The sequence below is a fragment of the Petaurus breviceps genome, unplaced genomic scaffold, assembly GCF_028583685.1.
Source record: "Petaurus breviceps papuanus isolate PSGF00001 unplaced genomic scaffold, PetGlider_PUasm1.0 184, whole genome shotgun sequence".
Taxonomy (NCBI): Eukaryota; Metazoa; Chordata; class Mammalia; order Diprotodontia; family Petauridae; genus Petaurus; species Petaurus breviceps.
Genome location: NW_027185793.1, coordinates 8,514,198 through 8,539,105, shown reverse-complemented (window position 1 = coordinate 8,539,105; position 24,908 = coordinate 8,514,198). Strand labels below are relative to the sequence as shown.

The window sequence follows — 24,908 nt, the reverse complement described above, 5'->3', positions numbered from 1 at the left end:
CAATGGCAACTGTTATAGAGAGGAAAGACCAAGCCCCCTCTGCCACCACCACTACACATCTACAGCTTGAAAAAAGAGTTATAGGAAGACACTGCTACACCACCCTTTTGCAAAGGTGGGAGGTTCATAAAGTTTGTATATTGCACTTTTTTGATGTATTGAACAGTCATATTTTTTATCTTTTTTTTTCTTTTTTTGCCTTTAAAATTTCGATTTGTTATATTAAGATGACTATCTGGGAGCAAGTAGAGAAGGATACTGGAATTACTGAAATACTGTTGATACAAGCAAAGCACACACACATACATATGTGCATGTATATATATATATTATAAACATATTTGTCTACATATATATACATGTATATATGTATTCTGAACTCCTTTAATGAAACCTTAGACTGAAAATACTTGATGTACAGTCATTGAAGTTGACAAAAGTAATAATAGTCAATGTAGTGGGAAAAAAAGGTACACTGGAACATATTTGTACATTAAAAATTAATTTTTTGCTTTTTTTTGGAGGGGAAAGGCAGGGCAGTTGGGGTTAAGTGACTTGCCCAGGGTCACACACCTAGTAAGTGTTGAATGTCAGAGATCAGATTTGAACTCAGGTCCTCCTGACTCCAGGGATGGTGTTCTATTCACTACACCACCTAGCCACCCCCACACTCATATGTATTTGTAATTCAATACCACCCTTAGCAAAAAGAACAATGGCTTTCCTTATTACCTTACCCATCTCAACCTTTTTTCTCTTCATTCTTCTTTCCCTTCCCATCTCCTCTTAATTTCCACTTTTCTTTTATCTCTCACCACCCTTCCCTCTTTCTCTTTTCTTCAACTATAGATAAGACTGTGATGTAGTTGACTGAGAAAGCCACACAGAGGTCTGCTAGGAGGCCATCATGACTTTGTACCTAGACATGTCCCCAAAATGGTCACACTCAATGGGCAAGTTGTCAATCACCAACAAAGAGAGGAAACTCATAGAAAATATGAATAAGCAGGTCATTTTGAAGTGTCAAGAAATGAAAGATTTGCAATACAGATTAATGGAAACCTGACTTAAACCAGGAAGATGAACCACTTCTGTCTTATTCAGATCAAATCACTTTAATTGAGATGCAAGTAATAATTCTTGAGAAGGTAAATTTCAAGTCAAATGCATATTTGAAGAAACTAGAAGCAAAGCACAAGAAGCTAGAAGAAATGGGAAATTAATTCTTCAACACAGAATTTCTTCATGTACAAAAAATATTTCATAAGAGTTGAAATATGTCAAAGGAATTTTGTCAAAGTTTGATGCTTCAACTTCATAAAGTGAAGCAATGCTATTGATCCAGGAAGTATCCTGGCCCCCGTGCTTGCATTCATTATTATATTGTGGCTGCCATTTGATATTTTTCAAAAAAATGTGCTCATCTGAATATCATACAAAGTCTCTAACTTCTTGTTGTGTGCTATGATGTGCTTTGGATAAAGTCTCAGAATTCAGGAACAACCCACTCTAGAACCAATACAGATGAGAGTGTGTGGTCTTTCTGTGTCCTATAGTACTAGTATACTTCTTTCTTCCCCCTCCGTAGAAGTCAGTCTTTGACCCATCATAAGCACTTGATCTTAATGTTATCAACCTATTTTTGCTAACCTATTCTTGAATTAAAAAAAAAAACAGATTTATAACTCTTACAAAAAGAGATGACACTATCCAATCATTGTATTCCTGGATCATACCTACTTTTCAAGCACCAGATTCTATGCATTGGCCCTCCTCTCTCTCTCCATATAGATGGAAATCACAGTGAGCCTTGAATTGACTGAGGATCAGATCACCAATCATATATGCACGTGGATAACTTCTATCTATTATGTTAGGCAAACACTACATATATTTTAAAACAAATAGAAGACTATTGTTTTATTATTTTTGTAAGAAGGAAATGAAATGAAAGATATTATAGAAAACAGGCTTTGCAAAACTACAAGTTAGACAACTGTTTTTTTAAAATTTTGTATACATGTGTATATGTGGGAAAATCTACTTTTCTATTTATTACCCATTCTAAACGGATTATTAATAAGTGTATATGTGATATTATCAGGATTAAACTTTTTTTTCTTTTCAAGGATGGGGTGCTTGTCCACTGTCATAAAATTAATTGTGATGTCAGATTTTTATCTATTATTGATGGGTTTGTTCTTTTAAAAAAAATATATATATATATATATAATCTTATAAATGATATCTCTTTGGCAGGGGAGAAGAAATACAAGTGGAAAACCTAGGAAATATAAAAAAAAACCTAAAAGATTCATTATATATAATATATGTTTATATATGTGTACATTTATGTATGCATATACACACACAACATATATATCTATATATGTGTATGTATATGTGTCTGTGTCAGTGTTTCTCTCTCTCTGTCTCCCTGTCTATCTATATGCTACCTAATAAAAAGCCTTGCACTGAATGCTAGGAGCTTTAATTTTAAATCAAACAGCTTAGGTTAGACATATATAGTGTGATATTTTTTCCAGGTGTGGGAAAAATGTAACAGATGCATAACATGAGAATAACATGTGTTTAAGGTAAGTTAATAAAAAAATGCATGTTTGATATCAAGCTACAATCTTGGATCAGCTAACAGAGTAGTAAGATGCATCATCAACCTTTTGAATTTACTAGTCTTCAAAAAAAGATTGAGCTTCATCTAAAAATTGTATCCATCTAAATGCTAGTGAAAATAAAAGGGGAAACACATCTTTAACCTTAAAAACTCAAAGCAAATAATGCATAGGTCCTTCAATTTCTAGTACTAAAATTAAAGAAATGTTCATCTCATCTTCAAGAGAGTAAGTTTCATAAAAGAAACCATTTTTTTTTCTCTAAGAACCTTAACATACTTTGCTTTCATTAAGAAATTTTCGAGTTTGTGCATCTTGAAGTAAATTTCATATTGCCTAATAATGTTATATACCTTATATTTTTACAGTAATGATAAACAATGAAAATTGGAGTGTCTAGTTGTACATGAAAATGGTATGTGCAACCCAATGCTGGTATATTAAGAATTTTTTTGAATAAAAAAAAATAAAACCTAAGGGAATTTCCAGGATTGTGCAATTTTTTAAATGCTCTAAATACATGTAATACACTTTAATAATAGGCTTTTATATTCCAGTTTTACAAACTGTGTGTTTTCAAATGAGTTTCTGAATGCCCTGACCAATACCAGGAATAGGATGTCTAGGGAATTAAACAGAAGAAACCTGAGAGCTCTGTCTAAATGTTTGCTACTGATAGTAGTATTAAACTGTTAGATTGCAGAATGAAGTGGACTAACTTTATTTTCTTCTCTTCTATTATATTGTGTCTTTATACTTTCTTCCTTATTGATCTGAGGAACCAATGTTAAGACAGCAATTGAGTTTTGGGGATTTGTAATAGTTCAATATTGGTGGTACCTATAAGACCAAATGAGGGTTGTTTAAATTTTGATTGTTTTGTAAAGGAGAGTAAACAGAGGTGAAGGGAGCACTTACAGAGAATTGCTGATTTAAGGGTTGGGGATTTTTTTTTTTGGCTTATTTGCTTATTCCTTAAGTTAGTATTGGTATGTTGATAACATTGAATTAAAAAAAAATTCACAAAGTGCATATGTATTGAATGGGCATCTGGGTAAGTATTCTGCAGTTTTTTATGAAGCTGGGCAGGAAAACATCAACTAATTCATAAATGCAGACTCTGCTTCCCCTAGCAGGTTGGATTTGGAAACCAAAAGAATAAGCTCCATTATGCACTGTAGGAGACTTGGCAGAACAGCTCTGTGCTCCTATTGCTGTCACTGATGCCTGAAAAGCACCTGCTTCCACATCATCTGTTTTGGTTTCCTCTTTCTGTGGTTATTGGGCAATACCTCAAGAAGCACATCTCATGCCAACCTGACTGAGGTAGCTCTAATCTAGTTCCTTTCTCAGCAAACTATTGGAACATAAGGTGACTGGATATTAGCAAAAAATACACTGAAATTTAATGAAGGTACCAAAGTAAAAAATAAAGCCCTAGAATGAAATGTGAGATAGAATTCATTCCGTCTGTTGTGGGAGCAAAATGAGAACTTAAAGAAGGGAGAAAGTTAAATTTGTTGACTGTAATTATGGTTTTCCACAGTACAAATAAACAGAGGAAAAAATTCCATCTGAGTGAAACCCATTGGAAAACTGTTCAATAACAACACTGCCAAGGTTGGCATCTGACTAAACAGTTTCCAATATTTAATTTCCAACTGTAGATGTGTAAACCACAGAGTGGGTAACTTTACATGGGGAAGTGAATTCTGTGAAAACTGTTCATTCATGGATGAACATAGAATGATACTTGAAGGTGGGGAGATACAACTTGAGTTTACAGTTAATTGGCTGCAATAATATTTTAAAGGACCTACTTTGGCATGTTTATGGGGAGAAGAATATTAAAAATAAGATGAAAATATTGGCTCATTGACTTAAAGGTATCAATTTGGTAGGTGGAAGAATTGTTTTGGAGAGCAGGATGTGATCATTGATTTAACTGACAAAATAGGTCAGATGTAATCTGTGTCAAAGGGTTAGGTTTATTGGTTGGTTGCTTAGTTTTCCATCTTGTGCTACTGAACTAGTGTTTCAGATGCCCTAATACCATTGCTTTAGGTGACACATCCAAGTAGAATCTCCTTAAAATTGAATTTTCTGAAGTTCAAAAATACTAGGAAAATGTGACATTTATGTGTTTTATAACTTATTTCCTCTTTCTTTGATTATTTTATACTGAATTGAGTTATGGAAATGTGATGTCCCTTGACATCACATGACTGATGAACTGTAGCTATGATTTTTATGATGATTGATTTTGTTTTCAATTGTTTTGATTTCTAAAATTTTAAACACACACTTAGCATGAGATTGATTAAAGTTATTTGTCATATAGAAAATCTTACTTAGATTTATGGGGTTATTTCATGTATTTTCATGCCTCGGTGGTATGTGTGAATCCCCACTGTTTAATTCACATGAATTTGGAACAAAATAAGAGAAGCTAAAATTAGATTACATAGAAAAAACACTGCACTTTCTTCTTACAAGCATCTCTAGTCCTACTGCTACTCATACACACTTTAACACCATATCCTGTCTCTCAGATCTCAGATGTAATGTTTTTTGGAATGTGTACTCCCAGCATTCTCACCTTGTTCCAAGAACTGAGAATGTCAAGGATTTGAATAACTTTTGTAAAGTCATTGCAATTTTTGAAAAGCAATATATACACATATATAGATATAGATAGATAGATATGTGTGTCTGTGTGTCTATGTATGTGTATATACACCAACATACACACATATACATGTATACACACATACATATATGCCTACATGTTACTCCAGGAATGTAGTTATTCTCAAATTTGTAATCTATGGTGCTTTCACTTCAGAAATCAAGTCAAAGTCAGTTCTTAAAATCTTAGTTAAGGGAATTTAAAATACTCGGTCAAGGGAATATGCTACAACATGTAAAGAAGGCTGGAGTTAGAGTCAAAGGACCTGAATGTGATTCTTAACTTTACCCTGTACCTAACATGACCTTAAGAAAATCATTTCAAGTTTCTGAACTTGGTTTCCTCACCTAAAAAAAATAAATACATTGAAATAGATGACCTCTAACATATCTTAGAATCCCAAAGCTATTATCTTATGAACTTTCTAAATTATTACATTCTTTACATATGGTCATTTAATCTCTGAACATTTACAATGGCAGAAAAATTACTGCTAGCAAGGCAACTCCTTCCAATATTACACAACATTAGTGGTTAAGAATGATATTTTTATACTGAATCAATCTGTTTCATGGTAAACTTCACCCTTTTTTTTTCAGTTCTGTCCTCTAGAGTACCATGGAATAAATTTAATTTCTCACACATTTCAGATATTCAAAAATGGGAACACAGCTATCATGTCCTTTCCTTTAGTCTCTGTTTTTGGCCCCTGTTTTCTTCATCTGATCATAATGTAACATGTTTTCCAACCTAGGTGACTTTCTCTGAATTCGCTCCAGTTTGACATTGTTCTTCTTCAAGTGCAGCACTGAAATGAACATGATAATTCAGAAATGCTCTCAATAATGTGTAAGCCCTCTTCCAAAGTCCATTGGTATGGAAATCTCCCATTTTTTGGTGGAGATGAAGGCCTGTTCCTATGTGAGGGGCAGGGCACAGTTGCTGAGAAGTAAGAGTGCTCCAGTCTTCTCCAGTTTCTTTGGGACTCTTCAAATGAGAGTCTTCTTATAATTCCTCTTTAGCAATCCCCCTTAGGAATCCTCAAACTTTAAGTCTTCTTAAAGTATCAATTAACTTTTGGCATTCTTAGCTTCCATCTTCAAGAAATAAGTTGGAAGAAGCCAGCCCAGCTTTAGGTGGCTGAAGGAGAAGACTCTGGGAAAATTTGAAAAGAGTGGGAAATTATGATCATATCCTTAACTCTAGCTTGCAATTCTAGAGACTTCAGGGAAATTTCCCCTTGGGTGAGATCTTCCATTCACTCTCTGGGTTAAGCTGAATTACCTCACTCTCAATGGGAGAGCCCCTTTATTCCATATTGTCCAATATATTGTGTATTCTTATCCATATGTATGAATATATACATATAAAAATATATATGAATATACACACATAAGTATGTATATATGTGTATATTCATATATATATATTATATGTGTTTATTCGTATATATACACACACACACATATCGTAGCTAATTTCTGTTTTGCTATTTATTTCGATAAATGAGTTTCTTTGCTACTATCTATATGTTTTGGTAGGAAAGGGGTCAACCTATGGCTATAGAGCATGGGTTCCATCTTCCTCCCTTCTCCAAATGACAAAGAAATTAGAACCCAATCATATCCCCAAGCCTAAAGATATTTAAGGGATATTTCTAGCTGGTACTCCCTCTCTCTGAAGAGAGCAAAGTATCATCCTGTAGCTCCAAGTTCCAGTTTCCCTGCCTGGCAGAAATAAAAGCCTTCGGGGAAGCTAGGTGACACAGTGAATAGAGTACTTGCCATGAAGTCAGGAACACCAGAGTTCAAATCCTGTCTCAGACATTTAACACTTACTAGCTGTGTGACCTTGGGCAAGTTATTTAATCCCAATTGCTTTGCCTTCCCCTCTCAAAAAAAATAAATAAAAGAGAAATGAAAGCTTTCCTTGAAGAATGGTGAGAGTAGAAATATCTATTTTATCTCCCTTCATGACATAAAAAGACAGCATGCTCAGCACATGTGAACCTTCACTACACATATAGGGCCCTTTCCTCTACGCTCATCATTATGAATTCATTCCAATGTGTAATGATTTTCTCCCTTGTCCTAGCCACTATTGTTACAGGTACTAAGAGTTTGATTAGCTTTTTGTAGCTGTCAAAATAAAACATCAGCTCAAATAAACCTTTCTAATTCTCTTTCACATGCACCATATCTTCATCTCACTTCTGTTGTACTTGTTCAATATAAAATTAAAAAAAAATCCTAAATACAGGAATTCATATTTTAGCCACTAAATTTCTCCTTTTGCTTTAATATTCTTGTCTGTCAATTTCTTCTTGAATTTTCTTCTCTCATATAACTTATTAGTTTTTCACCCCAACATTGTGTTATTTCCAGATTTGATCAGCTTCTCATCTTTCTTAAAATCATAGAACATAAGAGATATAATGGAGCCCTTTTACACATAAGGAATAGGAGTATGAAAAAGGTGAAGTGATTTACCCTGATCTTGGGCTTAGTAGTCACATTATCAGTAATTATGCAATTGTGTAAATAGGAATAGAAGTGAGGTCTCCTAACTCCTAATCCAATTTCATTTCCACTACAACACACTGAAAAAGTTATGTTAACTTCATAAGAATTGTTTATATAAACTTGACAGTAGATTAAAATATTGTAATACTAAGGATGCTAGGAAAGGTTCATCACCCTTCTATAACCCAAAGGGTAAATAGGTAGTTCTTTGATGATCATGGAGACCAAACCATGTTTTTTAGGGGACCATTGTGTACTGTACACAGATGATAACATTGTAAAAACTTGTGTCTTCGTCTCTAAGCAGAACAGAGAACAAGACAGGAAAAAGAGCCTGTGATTATATTTATGTAACTCTGGAATTTTTCCTCCCCCTCATTTAACTTATATATGCAAGGGTGTTTCTAAAGAGGAAACACTGATGTGTCAGTTAGGAGAATAATAAGGATCCATTAGCAATGAGGAAAGAAATTTATGTTGGCACATTACCTGTAACTGTCAAAGATGAAACAGACACATGACTGTATGATTCCATAAGTCCACAGAGGGATGCCATCACCTGTAGGATGTGGTGTTTGCCAACTGGTCACCAGATGTTGGAGCAGATTTAACCAATTATAGGTATTCCCTACCTCCCCCAGTGGATGGATTCACTGTGTGTGTGTGTGTGTGTGTGTGTGTGTGTGATAGCAGATTCATATTCATGTTCTTAGATTCTTTCTGAAAGATAAAAAAGGAACACCTGGAAGTCAGTCAAATGGTCACTCGCTTATCTCACATATCATTAACTCATAATATTCAAAAGTTGGAAGGGACTTTAGAAATCATTCAGTTCAAACCCCAGATTTTAAAGATGTGAAAACTGAGACCCAAAATGACTTGCCAGATGTCACACAAGTCATGAGTAACAAACTCAGATTATCTGAGTTTCAAATACATGGTGCTTTCTAATGTATAACACTTCTTAAAAGCAAATTTGTTAGTAAAATGTTACACGAGTCACATAAAATCCTATAGAGTGATAGGGTTGGTTAAAATAATTGGCATCAAGGTTTTCACAATGGGAAAGAGTTGACCTTTGAGGAGTTTGCAAATGGTAAAGATGAAGAATAAGCAGTAAGGTTTAAATAACATTTACACAGACATCCATTCAATAAGAACATTGATTAAGCACATGTTTTCATACAAGGCACAGTGCTAAGTGCTGGAGGAAATAGAAGACTGAATGGTTTCTGGCTCCAAAAGGTGTACATTTTTGTGAAGGATATGGGATCCATCTGCAAATAACCAGAATACAAAGCTAGAGCAGGAGTTAGTGTATAAGAGAGCAGAAAATAATTCCTTGAAGAATCAATAGGGTGTCACCAAAGATAGCTAGGGTCTGGTTGGGTGGATTATGAGGAAAAGATTTCTATGCTAGAGAGAAGAGGAGAAACGTAATAGAAAGAATGTACAGTGATAGTGAGGGAGTAGGAATTATGAATGGGTTGGGCAACCCCTATAGGAACCAGCATTAAATGGTATTAAGTGATTAAATTAATGATGAGTGACTGCACACACTAAAAAATCATATTGAAGGGGTAGCTAGGTGGCATAGTGAAAAGAGCACCGGCCCTGGAGTCAGGAGGACCTGAGTTCAAATCCGGTCTCAGACACTTAGCACTTAATAGTTGTGTGACCTTGGCAAGTCACTTAACTCTGATTGCCCTGCCCTCCCCCCTCCAGAAAAGCAAAAAAAAAACCATATTGAATCTGGAAGTTCTAGACTATGATATGGCCAAGAATTTCAGGTTTGGGAACATTGTCATGCTGTGGTATTTTCCTGCCATCATAATGCACTACATATGGTATATGTAATTGGTATGTTAAATAACCAGTTCCCAGAACAGTCTGTCTTTGAAAGGTGCAAAACTTTTAAAAGTAAAGGGAGAAGACACTTACTGGAGCTGTTGTGAGAGCTCACTTGATTTATAACTTCTTTTGATCCATGGGCTTTACTAAAAAGAAAACTGGATTTAACCTTTACTCACATTCCTGTATAGAAAAAAAGAAATGCAATACTGACAAGCAAGCATCTTCAGCAGGGTGTTTGGAAAACACTTAGAGTTGTTTTGAAGGGATTAGAAATCTATCAAACTGATAAAATGAAATTTTAAAACACTTTTGATTTGTGAGATATATATGGAAAATGCAGTTATTTTTAAGTCTAGACACAGAAGTATTTTTAAAATCAAATCACTTATCTATTTTGAGCCCATTAAAACCTATCTATATATTCTGATATGTATGGAAGACTTTTTTTTCCCCTTCTGCCCTGTCCCACACTAGTTTTCCATTCCCATTTATAGTACATAATAAATTTCTGCTGAAAGCAGCCTAAACATTTACGCAGAATCTCTACTTCTCCTTAATGTTGAGTCAACATTTATGCAGAATCTCTACTTCTCCTTAGTGTTGAATCAAGCCCTTGGGAGAACAGAGTGGAAGCAGTGTGAAGGGAACAGAATTATCATCAGTGTGTTCTAGTCAGTGCTAGACTTCACATTACCAATCAAACCCCTGCATACTTCCCTTCTAAAGGTATTCTTTGAAACTTGAATTTGCCAGGAAGTTAGTCAGTAACCATTTATTCAGTACTTATTATGTGCCAGGCATTCTGCTAAGCTGAGGATACAAAATGAGGCAATAGCAGACCTTGTCTTTAAAGGGCACACAATCTAACATGAGAGAAAACAAATAATGGAATATATAAAAAATAAGCGATATATAGCATAAAAAGAAAATGATGAGATGATAATGAAAATATATGAAATATAACAATGAAAGTAAAATAAATATAATACATAATAAAATGGATAAATAAAATAATGAAAATAATGGATAAATAAAATAATGAATATGGACAGAAGACAGGGATTTCAATTAAGAATTACTGGGAAAGGTAGAAGATGGGATTTTAGCTGGGAATAGGAGTAAGTAAGTGAATAGGAGGAGATGAAGAGGGAGAGCATTTCAGGTGCTAGGGTTTAAGAAGGACTTTGAATGTCAAAGGATTTTGTATTCATTATTAGATGTGATAAGGAGCTACTGGAGCTTGAGTGTGACAGTATGCTACATGGCTAAATCTGAACTTTAGGAAAAAATCACTTTAGTGACAAATGAAGGATAGACTAAAGTAGGGAGATACTTGGGGCAGATGTACCCACCAGAAAGCAATAGTTCAAAAGTAAGGTGATAAAGGCCTATTTCAGGGTGGTGGTTATATCAGAACAAAGAAGAGGGTGTGTTTGAGAGATATTGCAAAAGTAAAATGATCAGACTTTGGCAAAAGATTGAATATGGGAGAGGGTGAGATGTGAGAGATAGTGAAGAATTACAAATTATATCTGGGTTGTGAGCTGACAGGACTGGGAGAATGGTGGTGCCCTTGACAGTGATAGGTGAGTTTGGAAGGGAGAAAAATTGGTGGAAAGATACCAAGTTAAATTTTGGGCATGTTGTGCTTAAAATGTCTGCTGGACATTCAGTTCAAGCTGTCTGAAAGAAAGTTGGAGGAGTGAAACTGGAGATCAACAGAGAGATTAAGTCACAGTAGTTAGATATGAAAACAAGCAGAAAAAGTACATTCTTTACATCCCTAGGAGCTGATGAGATCAGCAAGTGAAGTCATAAAAAGGGAGAAGAAGAGAGATTTCAGGACAGAGCCCCATGGGACACATAGAATTAGAGAGTATGACATGGATGAGAATCCCACAAAGGAAATTGAGGAATACAAATTTAAGGGAAGCAGATGAGAGTGTGCCCCCCCAAAAAAAAAGAAGAGAGAAAGGGAGTGTCAAGGACAAGAGTGTGATTAACACTATCAAAGGCTGAAGAGAAGTCAAGAAGGAGGATTGAGGAAAAGAGCATTGGATTTTGCAATTAAGTGATAATTAATAACTTTGGAAAGAACAGTTTCAGTGGAATAATGTGAGAAACCAGATTGTAAGGAGTTACAAAGAAAGTGAAAGGAGAAAAAGATGAGGTTCCTATGACAATTTTTGAGGAAGTTTAACTACAAAGGGCATAGGAGATATAGGATGGCAGATAATGAGGATGGAAGGATCCAGCCAGTGTACTCTGAGGATGTGAAAGACAGGCATATTTACAGATAATAGGTAATGAACTAGTAAACAGTGAAAGATTGAATGTTAGTGATAGAGTGGGGATGGCAGAAGGGGTAATTTGTTGGAGGAAACAGAATGGAATGATTTGTATAGATTTGCCTTGCTTAGGAGTAAGATCACATCTTGCTGTGAGGCAGGAATAAAGAAGTAGGTAGTAGCAAGAGGTATCTGAGTGTTATGAGATGAGGAAGAGAAGAGAAGAGGGAGCTTAGGGTGAATGAGTCTCAATTTCTTTCTGTAAAATGTAAAGCCCATTTCTCATCTGAGATGATGGGGTTAGGTGGAAACATGGAATGTTTGATGAAAGATGGTAAATTTAAAAGAACCACTGTGGAGAACTGGATAGTGGGTTAATAAATGAACTGTAGGATTGCATAGCAGTGGTGAAGACCCAGTTGAGGTTGTGTTACCTAAATTTGTAGTTTGTACCCACTCAGAATAGTTGTATAATTTTCTCCACCTTTATTCAACAGCATACACATAGGAGTGAATGTTGTAGACAGTGAGAGTGATCCAAGACTGAGCTTTGGCAGGGTAGAGTCATTGATAAGATTAGGGAGGCAGAGATAAAAGAGAAGACTAATAAGTGGATTCGAACTATTTCAGCAAAGGATCAAAATGGAGAATGAAAAAGAAGAGAATAGTTAGTGCACAAGTAAGGGGTCAAGGGATTATTGATCACAGTATGGATAAAGAGGAGGGTTTGGTCAGGAGAAAAAGAAGAAAAGATAGAAAGCCAATGAATTATGGTCAAAATAAGGCAATTCCAGAATTAATGAATGTAAAAGTGGTATGTGTATAGTAATGGAAAGAACAATAGTTTGACCATCTTTGTGTGTAGCTTAAATTGCTGTTAAAATCTATACTAGACTTAGTTGTTATTAATTGTTCTAAGTAATTGTGGAATGATCCTCAAATATATACTGATGGTGACATATGGCATGGTACTTCTTCCTATGTCTTCAGTGGCATCTGTCTTAGAAATATGTATATAGAGATAACTATGATTTCCTTAATAGATTAACTATCTGAATGGTATTCATCACTGACTGACTCTTATAAGCAATGGATGTTACAATGCCTTATGAATTAAAATTCTTAGAAGTTAGTCTTTAATGGCATTTTTCCCCTCAAATAAAAGTCATTTAATGACCAAAGAAATCTGAAACTGAAATATAGTCCTGTCTCAGGAGCACTACAGTAGCTACCTGGTACCACTAAGATCAAATATAAAACCAATTGGTCTTCTGAAGAACTTTATAACATGGTCCTTCATACTTTTCCAGTGTTCTCACATTTCACTCTCCTCCACATACTTTACAATCCAGTGACACTGATTGACTTCTTGTTTCTTACACAAGACACTCCTTTTCTTCATAGAATTTTCATAGTTGTCCCCCATACCTGGAGTTCTTTGCCTCCTCATCTGTACATCTTGGCTTCCCTGGCTTTCATCAAATTTCAAATAAAATCCTACTTTCTCCAGAAAGACAGATTCAGATTTATCTGAAAGAGAGATATATCAGTTCCCCTTAGGTCTTGTGACTACATTTTTTAGGGATCAACTTCCACCTAACGTTATATGTCTTGTATATGCATAGGCATTTACATGTTGTCTTCCCATTAGAATATAAGATTCTTGAGTGCAGGGATAGGTTTTATCTTTTTTTAATCCCCTGAATTTATCACAGAGTCTGCCACATTTTTGTTGGTCAATTGTTCAGTAGTGTCCCACTCTTTATGACTCCATGGACCATACTGTACATAAAATTTTCTTGGCAAAGAGTGGTTTACCTTTTTCTTTTCAATAGATTAAGGCAAACAGAGGTCAAGTAACTGGCCCAGGGTCATACAATTACTAATATTATGAGACTAGATTTAAACTCAGGTCTTCCTGACCCCAGGTCGAGCACTCTATCCACTGAGCTATGTAACTGTCTCCTAGGCAAACTGAGGCTAAATGACTTACTGTAAAGCCAAACACAAGCAGCTTTCGAGATGACTACTGCTGTGAACAGCTTTCAAGTTTCTGATTACATAGTATAGTGAGCTCTCTATTCAATAACAAATCAGAGCAAAACATCCATGGAAAATCAAAATACAGCATTCACAATAACGTAATAACTTATCACAAAAAATCAAAATACAGCATTCACCATTTCACAAATCAAGAACTTATCACTAAAATGGCCACATAGTTTTCCCCAAAGTGGACACATAATTTTCAACAAAGTCTATTTATTTAGTCAATCACAAAATCTTTAAATCAATAGCAAAGTAGAAAAGTCAAAGTTCTCCACTGCTAGGTCACAATAAATCATAATCTTCTCAGTCAGTACACAGTATCCAAGTAAAGTCTTCTTTCAGCTTGACTCGAGGCTGGCTCTCAGCTTACATGGTTCCTCTTCCATGGTACCATCTCCAATTGTCACCTGAGTTCAAAGGCAGGCAGCTTCCAGTACCTTGTCCAGCTCCTTATCCAGTTCTTCATCCAGTTCACATTCCATATTGAATTTCACAGAGTACAATCCACCACAAGTCATTCACAGTTCCTGTTTCTTGGAAGACAAAACTTGACAGAGGCACAATAATATTCATATATGTTGCCGGGACCATCATCAATTCACCATCTGTCTGTGAAATCAACTCAGACCCACCAACAAGGTCTGAGAATTCAACAGAAATCATCAACATAGAAATCAACTCAGACCCACAAACAAGGTCAAAGAGGTCAGCACAAATAATCAGTAAGGTCCCAGGACCTCCAAAACCCTTCTCCAGGACTTCTGTAAACACACAATGAGAAAATCCCCTTTCAGTGCTTCCAGTAAGGTCCCAAGGCTTCTGTACAAAGTACAACAAACACATCAACACAGAAAGAGCAGACAGAGTGCCAGAATAGCACAAGTTTTCTCTTTCTTGATTCTGCCACTACAAGAGTCCTCTTCTCAGTTCTGCTGCCTCTAGCCTGGAAATTCTCCTTATATATGGTCATTAGCTCCTTCCCTTCCTGTTGCAGTAATTCACGAGTTCCAGGGTTCACAAGCTGTGGAGCTCACATGTTATCTTTCTTAACAGACTTGATTTGAGGCTCAAAAGAAACTATAACTGAAACAAGGTGTGAACCAGTTCTGTGCTTTCCATTACACTTACCTAAGGTCATATGCCTAGTTAGTATCTAAGGTCAGATTTGAACTCAGGTCTTCCTAACTCCAAGACCAGTACAGTATCCTCTCAATCATCTAACTTCATCTATGCCTGCTACATAGTAGTTGCTTAACAAATGTTTGTTGACTATTTTTGCAGTCAATACAAAGCAGACTTAATCTGGATTAACAATTTTAACATGACTTTTAAAAGAATATCCTACAACTTCATATATTTTCAAGCTCTACTTAAAATTTTTGTTACATTATTCCTTTTAAATAGCAAACTTCCCAGTCATAAAACCATACTATGTAAGTGCATCTAATCTAAAGGTGGTATCACCACAGTTAGGTAAATAGTATCATACCCAAGAAAATAACATTATTTTCTATCTGTCATTACTGTTGTAGGTTGCACTCTAAGGCGGAATTTGGTAAATCCTTTCCATTGGGAAAACTATTTATTTCTTCTGTTTTTCTCTCAATATCTCATGGCATTGGAAATAAAACAGATTTTTTTTTCTGGGAAATATGTGATACCTAATTACTTTTTGGGTGTTCTGTGTTCAAAGTACTTTTTTCTCTCCTGTTAAATTCTCTCCTAATTCCATATTATAACAACTCCTAATCTATTGCTCACTTTTTCAGAACTTCTGCTACTTGAAGAAATTTCCTATCAACCAATTCAAGTTGTTTACTATATTGCTTATCTCCAGTAATTCTATTTTCAAAATTCTGATTTCTGAACAGCATTCTATTCTAATATTGCCATTTAAGTAAAAAAATCGGAGAGGGAAGGCAGGGCAATGGGAGTTAATTGACTTGCCCAAGGTCACACAGCTAGTTAAATGTCTAGTGTCTAAGGTTGGATTTGAACTCAGGTCCTCCTAATTTCACAGCTGGTGCTCTATTCACTGTGAAAACTATTTGCTCCCATTATCATTTAATTTTTTAAATGATCTTTTAAATAAATGTAATTTTTAAATGACATAATATCTAGGAATCTATACTATTCTTTTTTAATGCTCATTTTCAATGACAATAAAAAAATCTTTATAATTTTTTTCCTTCTGTCTTCATAGATTTTATTGTTGGTTGATTTGCTTGACTATTAATCTCATTTGCATTCTTTGTCTTCTGGATTTCCCATGTTTAATCATTTTTCACCTTACATTCTTAATGGCTTTATTTTCTAGCTTCTCTCCTCACTTTTTAACTCATTCCCCACTCCAATGTGGCATTATGCACCTCTTTTATGCTCAAAGACAAGCATTTTCAGCCTTAGACCCCACCAGTTGAGTCTAGCATCCCAGCTAAGTTTATGCTGAGAATAAAATGAAAGGAGAAAACTGTTATAACTAATTTTCTCTTACTCTCTCCTTGGTCACAAAAGCCCTTTCCCTTTTTATCTCCTCCTCACTACTGTACCTTGTTTTTTTTCTTTCCCATTGACACTCTATTTCCTTCTCATTGCTGGGTAAAACCAATTGTTTCTGCCTTTCAAGGAAGTATTGGGGACTTCAGGCTGAGACAGTACCATGGAGAAGACAGGACTGGAAGGAGACCATATATGCAGAAATTTTATATAAAATTACTTAATGTAGGATACATTTCTACATCTATAGTACAATTGTTTGGACTAATCAAAGCATTCATCCATCCCTTGATTCCAAAATACAGTTTCAAGTGAAGGATATAAACATAAGTTAAAGCAATGTAAGAGTATATACCATTCTTGAAGCATAAATTCTTGAGGTCTTACACACACACACACACACACACACACACACAAAAGCATAAGCACATACACATGTGCTCATGCACACATGGCAGGCTTCATGCTTTGGCAGAAAAATTGCTAATTTGGAAAGACAACTTGGGGAGTTAGTCAGGAGCCATCTGCATCTAGTACTAGATCAGCATTGATACTACATTGTGGCCAAATGAATGGCCTGAAGGAAGCTACGCTGACTAATTGCCATGTGTTGTGTTTGTTTTGTGGTCTACTGGAGCTTTTCCTGTAAGTAATTTCATAAGCTTTGATTGCCAGGAGGCTCCTTGGCACAATAAATGTTCCCAAATTTCAGATTCACAAATTAGTCACTCAGGGTGCAGAACTAATTTTGATGAGCATCTAAATAAATATTCTCCCTCAATCACATAGAAGTATCCTGAATGTGGGAAGGAGGGATCACTATACTTGTTAATACCAATTCTTGGGAAGAACTCAGTAATCTTCTGAAATAATTCATAGAACTTTTAATTTAAAGATTCAACAATTTGGAGGGCTGAACATATATGGAGAAGACAGGAATCAAAGATCCATATTACTGATAGAAATCTTAATGGATACAGGGAGGTAGATTGGTAATCTGGGGAGCTATGTTTGGTTTCAGCTCTGGGTCACTTTATAACCTCTCTAGGTCTCAGTTTCCACATTTTTAAAATGAAATGATTGTATTACATTTTCCATAGTATTATATATACACACACATACACATACAAATATATGTGTGTGAATATATGTGTATGAGTGTATATACATACATATATATATATATACACACATATGTATGTCTAGGTGAACTTATTATATTTTAAAGAAGATCAGGTCATTGATAACAAAAACAGAGACATCAACCTTGGTAAAGTTATCACATTTAGTCAGCTATTGAGTCTAATTGATTCTATATTCAAATCATTTTCATTCTTTCCACTCAAATGACCACCACTTTAGTTCATGTTCTTGTCTATCACAGACTATTATTGTCTCTTAATTGATCGACCTGACTTCAGCCAGTCCTCTCACCAACACCTCTGCATAATTACTAAGGTGATATTACTAAAGTTTTGGACTGACCATGTCACTCTCCTAATCAAGCCATCTTCCTCTATCATATTATTTGCACATGTTATTTCACCTCCTGCTTTCATGTTTTTGAACAATTATTTACATCTAGAATATGTACACTACTCAGGGTTGTATCCCTATATGCTTGTGTCTATATGACTGTATCCCTAACTTCTTTCATAGCTCTAAGTACATCTTCATATAGAAAGTCTTTTATTATCAATGACGCTACCCAATTTTAAGAGATCCACTTTAAAACTATTTTATATGTTAACTTGGTGGTACACAAGTTGTACTCCTAATAAACTTTTTTAGGGGACAGAGAATGTGCTGTATGTATGTATGTATGTATTTATTAAATGGAGATTATATAATTGTACTCTATAATATAAATATGTAATTTATTAATGTATGTATAACTACACATACAGATCTAAACATGTATATGATGGCATGTCCACGGATACATAAATATATGTATATACATATACACACATGTGCATATATACATACACACATGTATATTTTTATTTATGGATGTGCATCTATATATTTACATATACATGGATATCTATATATCTATAGATAGATACATACATACATGCATACATACACACATACATACATAGATTGATAGTACATCTCTGAGGCCAGACTTGAACTCAGAAAGATGAGTCTTCCTGGATCTGGTGCTCTATCCATAGTGCCATTTAGCTACCCCATACACATACACACACACACACACACATACACACACAATCTCCACAGTTCTTCATGTCTAAAACATAGTGTTAGCACTTACCAAGTGCTTATCAGATTAATGAATGAATAAGCAGTGTGAATAACACTTTGTAAGTTTCCTGAAGCACATATATACAAGATTCAAAGAAAACTATCAAGAATCATCAAAACTACCTAATATTATCTTCTTCTATCTATTTAAATGAAAATTTATCTTACTCAAGAAACATGAGGAGAAAGATAAAAACGATAGAATAACTTCTGGAAGAAAATATATTAAAAGTTAATGATTATATTAATATATTTATAATACCATCTTAGTAGTAGCAAAGAATTAGAAATAGAATAATATTGATTGATTGAGTCATCATTAAATGAGTTGTTGTACATAATTGTAATGGAATATTACTGTGCTATAAACAACTCTCAACACAGGAATATAGAGAAACATGAAGACCAAAAACAAAAGCCAGATAACAATATACATCATCATTACAACAATGTAAATGGAAATAAAAATGGTTGAACAAACAAACCTAAATGCTGAGTAATTGCTTTGCCTAAACATGTATACAAAGAAGAGATTTAAGAAGGGACCTCCCCAAACTGCTTCTTTGCAGAAGTGGGAAACTGTGTGTGAGGCATTATATATAATGCCATATATTTATCCACATTGTTTAGTAGTCCTAAAATATTCCACCCTGCTTTTGTGAAAAAAGTCTTTGTTATATGGTTTTCTTAGAGGGGCATGGTGGAAGAATACTTTGTATAATATTATTCCTATTCTTACTCTCCACTGTAACCATTTTCCCTTGTCTCTTCTGTATGAGATAGTTACCCCAGTCTGTCTCTTCCCATTTCCTCTCATTATATTCCTCTAACCTCTTAATTTCATCTTTTAAGTATCATCCCTTCCCGTTAAATTGGTCCTTTGCCCTCTCTCTATGTATACCTGTAAACATATATACACATTCACATATGTATTCTTATGCCAATATGCCCTCATATATACATATATATATATAGATGTGTGTATATATATATATATATATATATATATATATATAATTTCTAATCCCTTCAACTATTGTGAAAAGTTTCAGAAGTTACAATTATTGTTTTTCCATGTAGGAATGTTAAGAGTTCAACTTTGATAAGTTCCTTATGATTTCTTTTTCCTATTTACCTTCTCATGCTTCTCTTGCTTCTTGTATCTGAATGTCAAAATTTCTATTCAACTCTGTTTTTTTCAGCAAGAATGCTTGAAAGTCCTCTATTCCACTGAAGGACCATATTTTCCCCTGAAAGATCATACTCAGTTTTGTTGGGTAGAGGGATTTTGGTTTTAATCCCAGATCCTTTTACCTCTGGAATATCATATTCCAAGCTCTTTGATCCCTCAGCGTAGAAGCTGCCAGATCCTAGGTTATACTGATTGTGTTTCCACAATATTCATACTGTTTCTTCCTGGCTGCTTGTAATATTCTCTCCTTAATCTGGGAAATCTGGAACATGGGTATAATATTCCTAGGAGTTTTCTTTTTGGGATCTTTTTCAGGATGTGATTGGTAGATTCTTTCAACCTCTATTTTGCCCTCTGGTTCTAAAACATCGGTGCAGTTTTCTTTGAGAACTTCCTGGAGGATGATTTCTAGGTTCTTACTTTGGTCATGGCTTTCAGGTAGTCTAATAATTTTTAAATTATCTCTCCTGGATCTATTTTCCAGGTCAGTGGTTTTTCACATGAGATATTTCACATTGCCTTCTATTCTTTCATTTGTTTGGATCTGTTTAACAGCATCTTGATTTCTCATAAAGTCATTGGCTTCCATTTCCTCCAATCTAATTCTGAGGCAATGATTCTCCTCATTGAGCTTTTGAAATTCTTTTTCCATCTTGCAAATTCAGCTTTTTAAGGCATTCTTCTCCTCATTGCCTTTTTGAGCCTCCTTTGCCATTTGAGTCAGTCTGTTTTTTAAGGTATTATTTTTCTCAGGCTGTTGCCTCTCATTTCATAATTTTCTTGCATAGTTCTCATTTCTCTTCCCACTTTTTCCTCCACTTCTCTTATCTGCTTCTTCAGGTCCTCTATGGCCTGTAACCAGCTCATATTTTCCTTTGAAGCTTTTGGTGCAGGAGTTCTGACTTCACTGTTTTTCTCCTGTTCTATGCTTTGCTCCTTTTTGTCCCCAAAATATGAGTATATTGTTGGAATCTTCTGTCTGCTTTGTTTCCTTTGCCTGCTCATTTTGCCACTCAATTACTTGACTTTTGGGCTTTTTGCCACAGTAGGACTCTGCCACCAGAAGGGAGTTTTTGTCCCAAATGCTGTGGTTTTCTCAGCTGTCAGAGGTATTAGATGAGCACCCTCTCTGAGGTCTCCATATGTTCTGGCAAGCTGAACACACACCCCAGGACCTCCACCCTAGACTGCAATCCAGATCCAAGCAGGTTAAAGCAAGAGCGATTACCCCTAAGGCTGGTGCTTGGTCCCCCTACACTCTGCAGGCCAGGAGCTGAAGCTGCCACGTGGCACTGGCTGGCTGTGCCAGTGTCTCAGCAGCTTCTCACCCCGGGGGTAAAAGCCACGCACTCCCACTTACTGTTCCCAAAGTCCAGACTGCACTGGCCTCTTACTTTGTCCTTAGCATCTATGTTTTGATAAATCTGGAAATGGCAGCAGCTGCTGCTGATCTGGATTCCCTCTGGCAAGAGGCTGGTCAGGCCTGCCCTGGGGCTAAAGCCTTGGTGTGGGGCTGGGCTCGGCTCCCAGAACACTGTGCTGGATTCCTGCCGGCCTGCCAGGCTGTCCTCAGCTGGAGGTTAGCTTCTCTGTGTCATTTTGTGGGTACTGCAGCTCCAAAGTTTGTTTAGAGTCCCCTTTTTACATGGATTGGGGAAGGTGGAAGCCGGAGCAGTGGTAAGGTCATATAATATTATTGATATAAAAACTAAAGATATCAATAAAACTTCCTTTAATAAAATAAGTCTATAATTGGTTACATAGGGGATAGATAGTTGAATTAAAGGGTATCTAGTTGATCACACAATTAACAAAAAGATGTAGAACATTTCTTGTACATTTATTTTGTAATTTTAAAAAATTGACTCAGAAGAAAATTACTTCTTTAAAATTAAAATTATTTTTAAAATTTAATTTTTCTCCAGGTAATAAATTTGTTTTCTCTTTCTCATTCTATCATTAATAAAAGAAAAAAACAAAGGCTTTGTAGCAAATATGCATGCATGCTGTCTCTATATCCTAATTCCATCATTTCTCTGTCAAGAGGGGAGCGTGTGAAAACTCTAAATCTTTTTTGCCTCCATACATGAAAGTTATACATGATTACTGGAAAGAAATAACAGATATAAACTTGTTTCATGGTCCTCTCCTTATAATTATCAGGTGAGGCTTAAAATATGGGTTGAAGTTTATGTTTGTCAAAGGTAATTTACTGCTCTTATGGTGGTGATACAGCCTAAATCCCAAGGTGAAGAGAATCTCATATGGATCATGAGGTCTTCCAGATACTGCTAGAGTATTTGTGAGTGAAATTGTGATGGGCACAGCAAAGCTTGGTATATTGAAGCATGCTGTAAAATATTCTTAATCATTCAAAATAATTTGACCTAATTCTCCATACAACAATAACAACAACAACAACAAAAAAAAACAAAAGGAAACACAAATAACAATAGCAAACTGGAAAAATCATACATTTTCCAGATTATAGTATACAGCTAGATGGAAAAACATTATACTTTTTTAAGGTAAATACAGATCTATAGTCATATCTCTCATAGGTTTCCATGTATTAATATGTATTAATAAATCTTTGATGCGTGTTACAAATGGAAATATTTGACCCAGAATTACAGAAGAGTGGAGTAAAACCTAAATTAGCTTCAAGAAATTGTGAAGTTTTTCTAAGCCCCAAATCTCTTCACTGAAATAAAGTCCTATGTCCTATGTTGTTACTATCAATACTATAATACTTTATTTATAATTTTTATTGAATTTAATCTACAGAACACAGCATTACCTGAATTTTTTTCAAAAAGTGAATTTCACAAAGAGGGCAAAGGACAGGTTAAAGACATGTCTGAATAGACCTATAACAAACACACAACACAAATAAGGTATGCTGAAGAAGAATTGGAGCAAAGAATCTCAACAATGGAATTTGCAAAAAGGAAAATAGACTAGTCATGTGGTAAGAGCAGAGGACAACAAAAAGGCACTCTGAGGGCTCCCTTGGTATCTTTTTGATGTTAGGATAAAATGAGAGAGAACTCCAGCAGTTGACTGGACTACCTCTGGGGAATATACAGAAGGAATTGTCTTTTCAATGTGGACAAGCATGAATAGATTTCACTTTGTATGATTAGAAGGAACATCTAAATCAGTGAAATCATATATCCATTTAAGTATTTGAGTTTATTTCCAGTATCACTTTAAGCAATTAAATGCAACTCATCTTTTTTAAGTACATAACAAAATTATTAGAATTTCAAAATTGTATTGCTTGTGTTGTCTCCTCCTGAATTTTCTTCTGTTTTCCTTTGAACATTTAAAAATGTTTTATTCATACCTTTTCCCACCATTTTGGCGGGTATCACTATTACTAGAGTTTTACTCTCCCATAATTGCCTACTTTGCTGCTGACAAAAAAATATTCTCCTTTCTAACAAATATACTCAGTCAGGCAAAATACATTCATTTACTGACCATGAACAAAAAAATGTATTTTATTTTGAAAATTTAATCCATCACCCCTCTGTCAAGAGGTGAGTGATAAATATGTCTGTGAAATCATGGTTCACCACTGTGTCAGTTAGACTTCTTGAATTTGTTTTCAATTTTTTTTAAATAATGTAGTCATTGATTAAATTATTCCCCTGTCTCTGATTAGTCCACTCTGCATCATAAAGTCTTCTCAAATTTCTCTGAATCTCTGAAAAATTTTATTCATATTGATGATATTTTATAGTGTGCTCTTTATTGTTGGGCACTTTTTTAGTTTTCAAAACTTTTATATAAGAATTGTTAGAAATATTTTTCTATATGGGGGTGCTTTCTCTGATTGCCTTATTTTTATTTTTTGCTTTTTGGAGGGCAATTGGGGTTAAGTGATGATTGCTTTATTTTTATGATATATATGACAAGTATAGATGTGAGTGTGTAAAAGGGTGCACAGGGTTTAGTAACTTTGGAGTTAGAATTGTAAACTACATTACAAAGTAGCTAGACCAATTCAGAGCTCCACCAAGTCCCCTGCATTAATGTACCTAGTTTTTTAAAGTGCTTCCAACAATGGATTTGATAATGAATACCTTAGAATTTTTAATTTGCTTTTGCACTTCTCTTATTATTAGTTATTTGTGAAAAATAAGTATGTTTATTGGTAATTTGGAACTCTTTCCTTTAGAGCATGTTACAATCATGGAAGAGATCAGTGTGGGGAGGGATAGTCTAAAAATATACTTTTACATAGCTAACACGTATAGAAGACTTCAAAGTTTATGAATTGCTTTCTTAGTCATAGCACTGTAAGATCAATCTATCTATGTATCTATGTATCTATCTGTCTGTCTGTCTGTCTATCCATCCATCACTCATTCTATTACATATATAATACACACAACTTATGTATCATTGTCATTGTTTTATGAATCAGAAAGATGAAAACTAAAGGGTGAAGTGATTTGTACAAGGTCACATAGAAAATGGCAAAAAAAGGAACACTTGAACCCACATCCTTTCAAATTATTGCCATGACCATATACAGATGAAACTTTTTGGCAAACATCCAAAAATTATCTGTAACTCTTTTCATTACCTGTTGGCCACAGGCATCCAAGCTTCAAAAAGACCTTTCACTTGTGATTCTTCTTAGAAACTCACACTTAACAGTGAGTGAGAGAGAGAGAAAGAGAGACACACACAGAGAGAGACAGAGACAGAGAGACAGAGAGAGACAGACAGAGAGAGAAAGACAGAGAGACAGAGAGAGAGACAGAAAGAAAGAAAGAAAGAAAGAAAGAAAGAAAGAAAGAAAGAAAGAAAGAAAGAAAGAAAGAAAGAAAGAAAGAAAGAAAGAAAGAAAGGAGGGAGGAAGGAAGGAAGGAAGGAAGGAAGGAAGGAAGGAAGGAAGGAAGG

General features: G+C 35.0%; 2 long non-coding RNA genes across 2 annotated transcripts in view; one reads left to right on the top strand and one right to left on the bottom strand.

The window, feature by feature from the left end:
* LOC138161324 (uncharacterized) overlaps nucleotides 1–24,908 on the top strand; it is a 267,677-nt gene that overhangs the window by 25,765 nt on the left and 217,004 nt on the right. The window lies entirely within an intron of this gene.
* Nucleotides 1,090–13,868, bottom strand: LOC138161319 (uncharacterized). Its single transcript, XR_011168331.1, has 4 exons — nucleotides 13,415–13,868; nucleotides 9,786–9,878; nucleotides 8,334–8,564; nucleotides 1,090–6,477 (listed from the first exon to the last, which is right to left on the bottom strand). It is a non-coding gene; the product is annotated as an uncharacterized lncRNA (long non-coding RNA).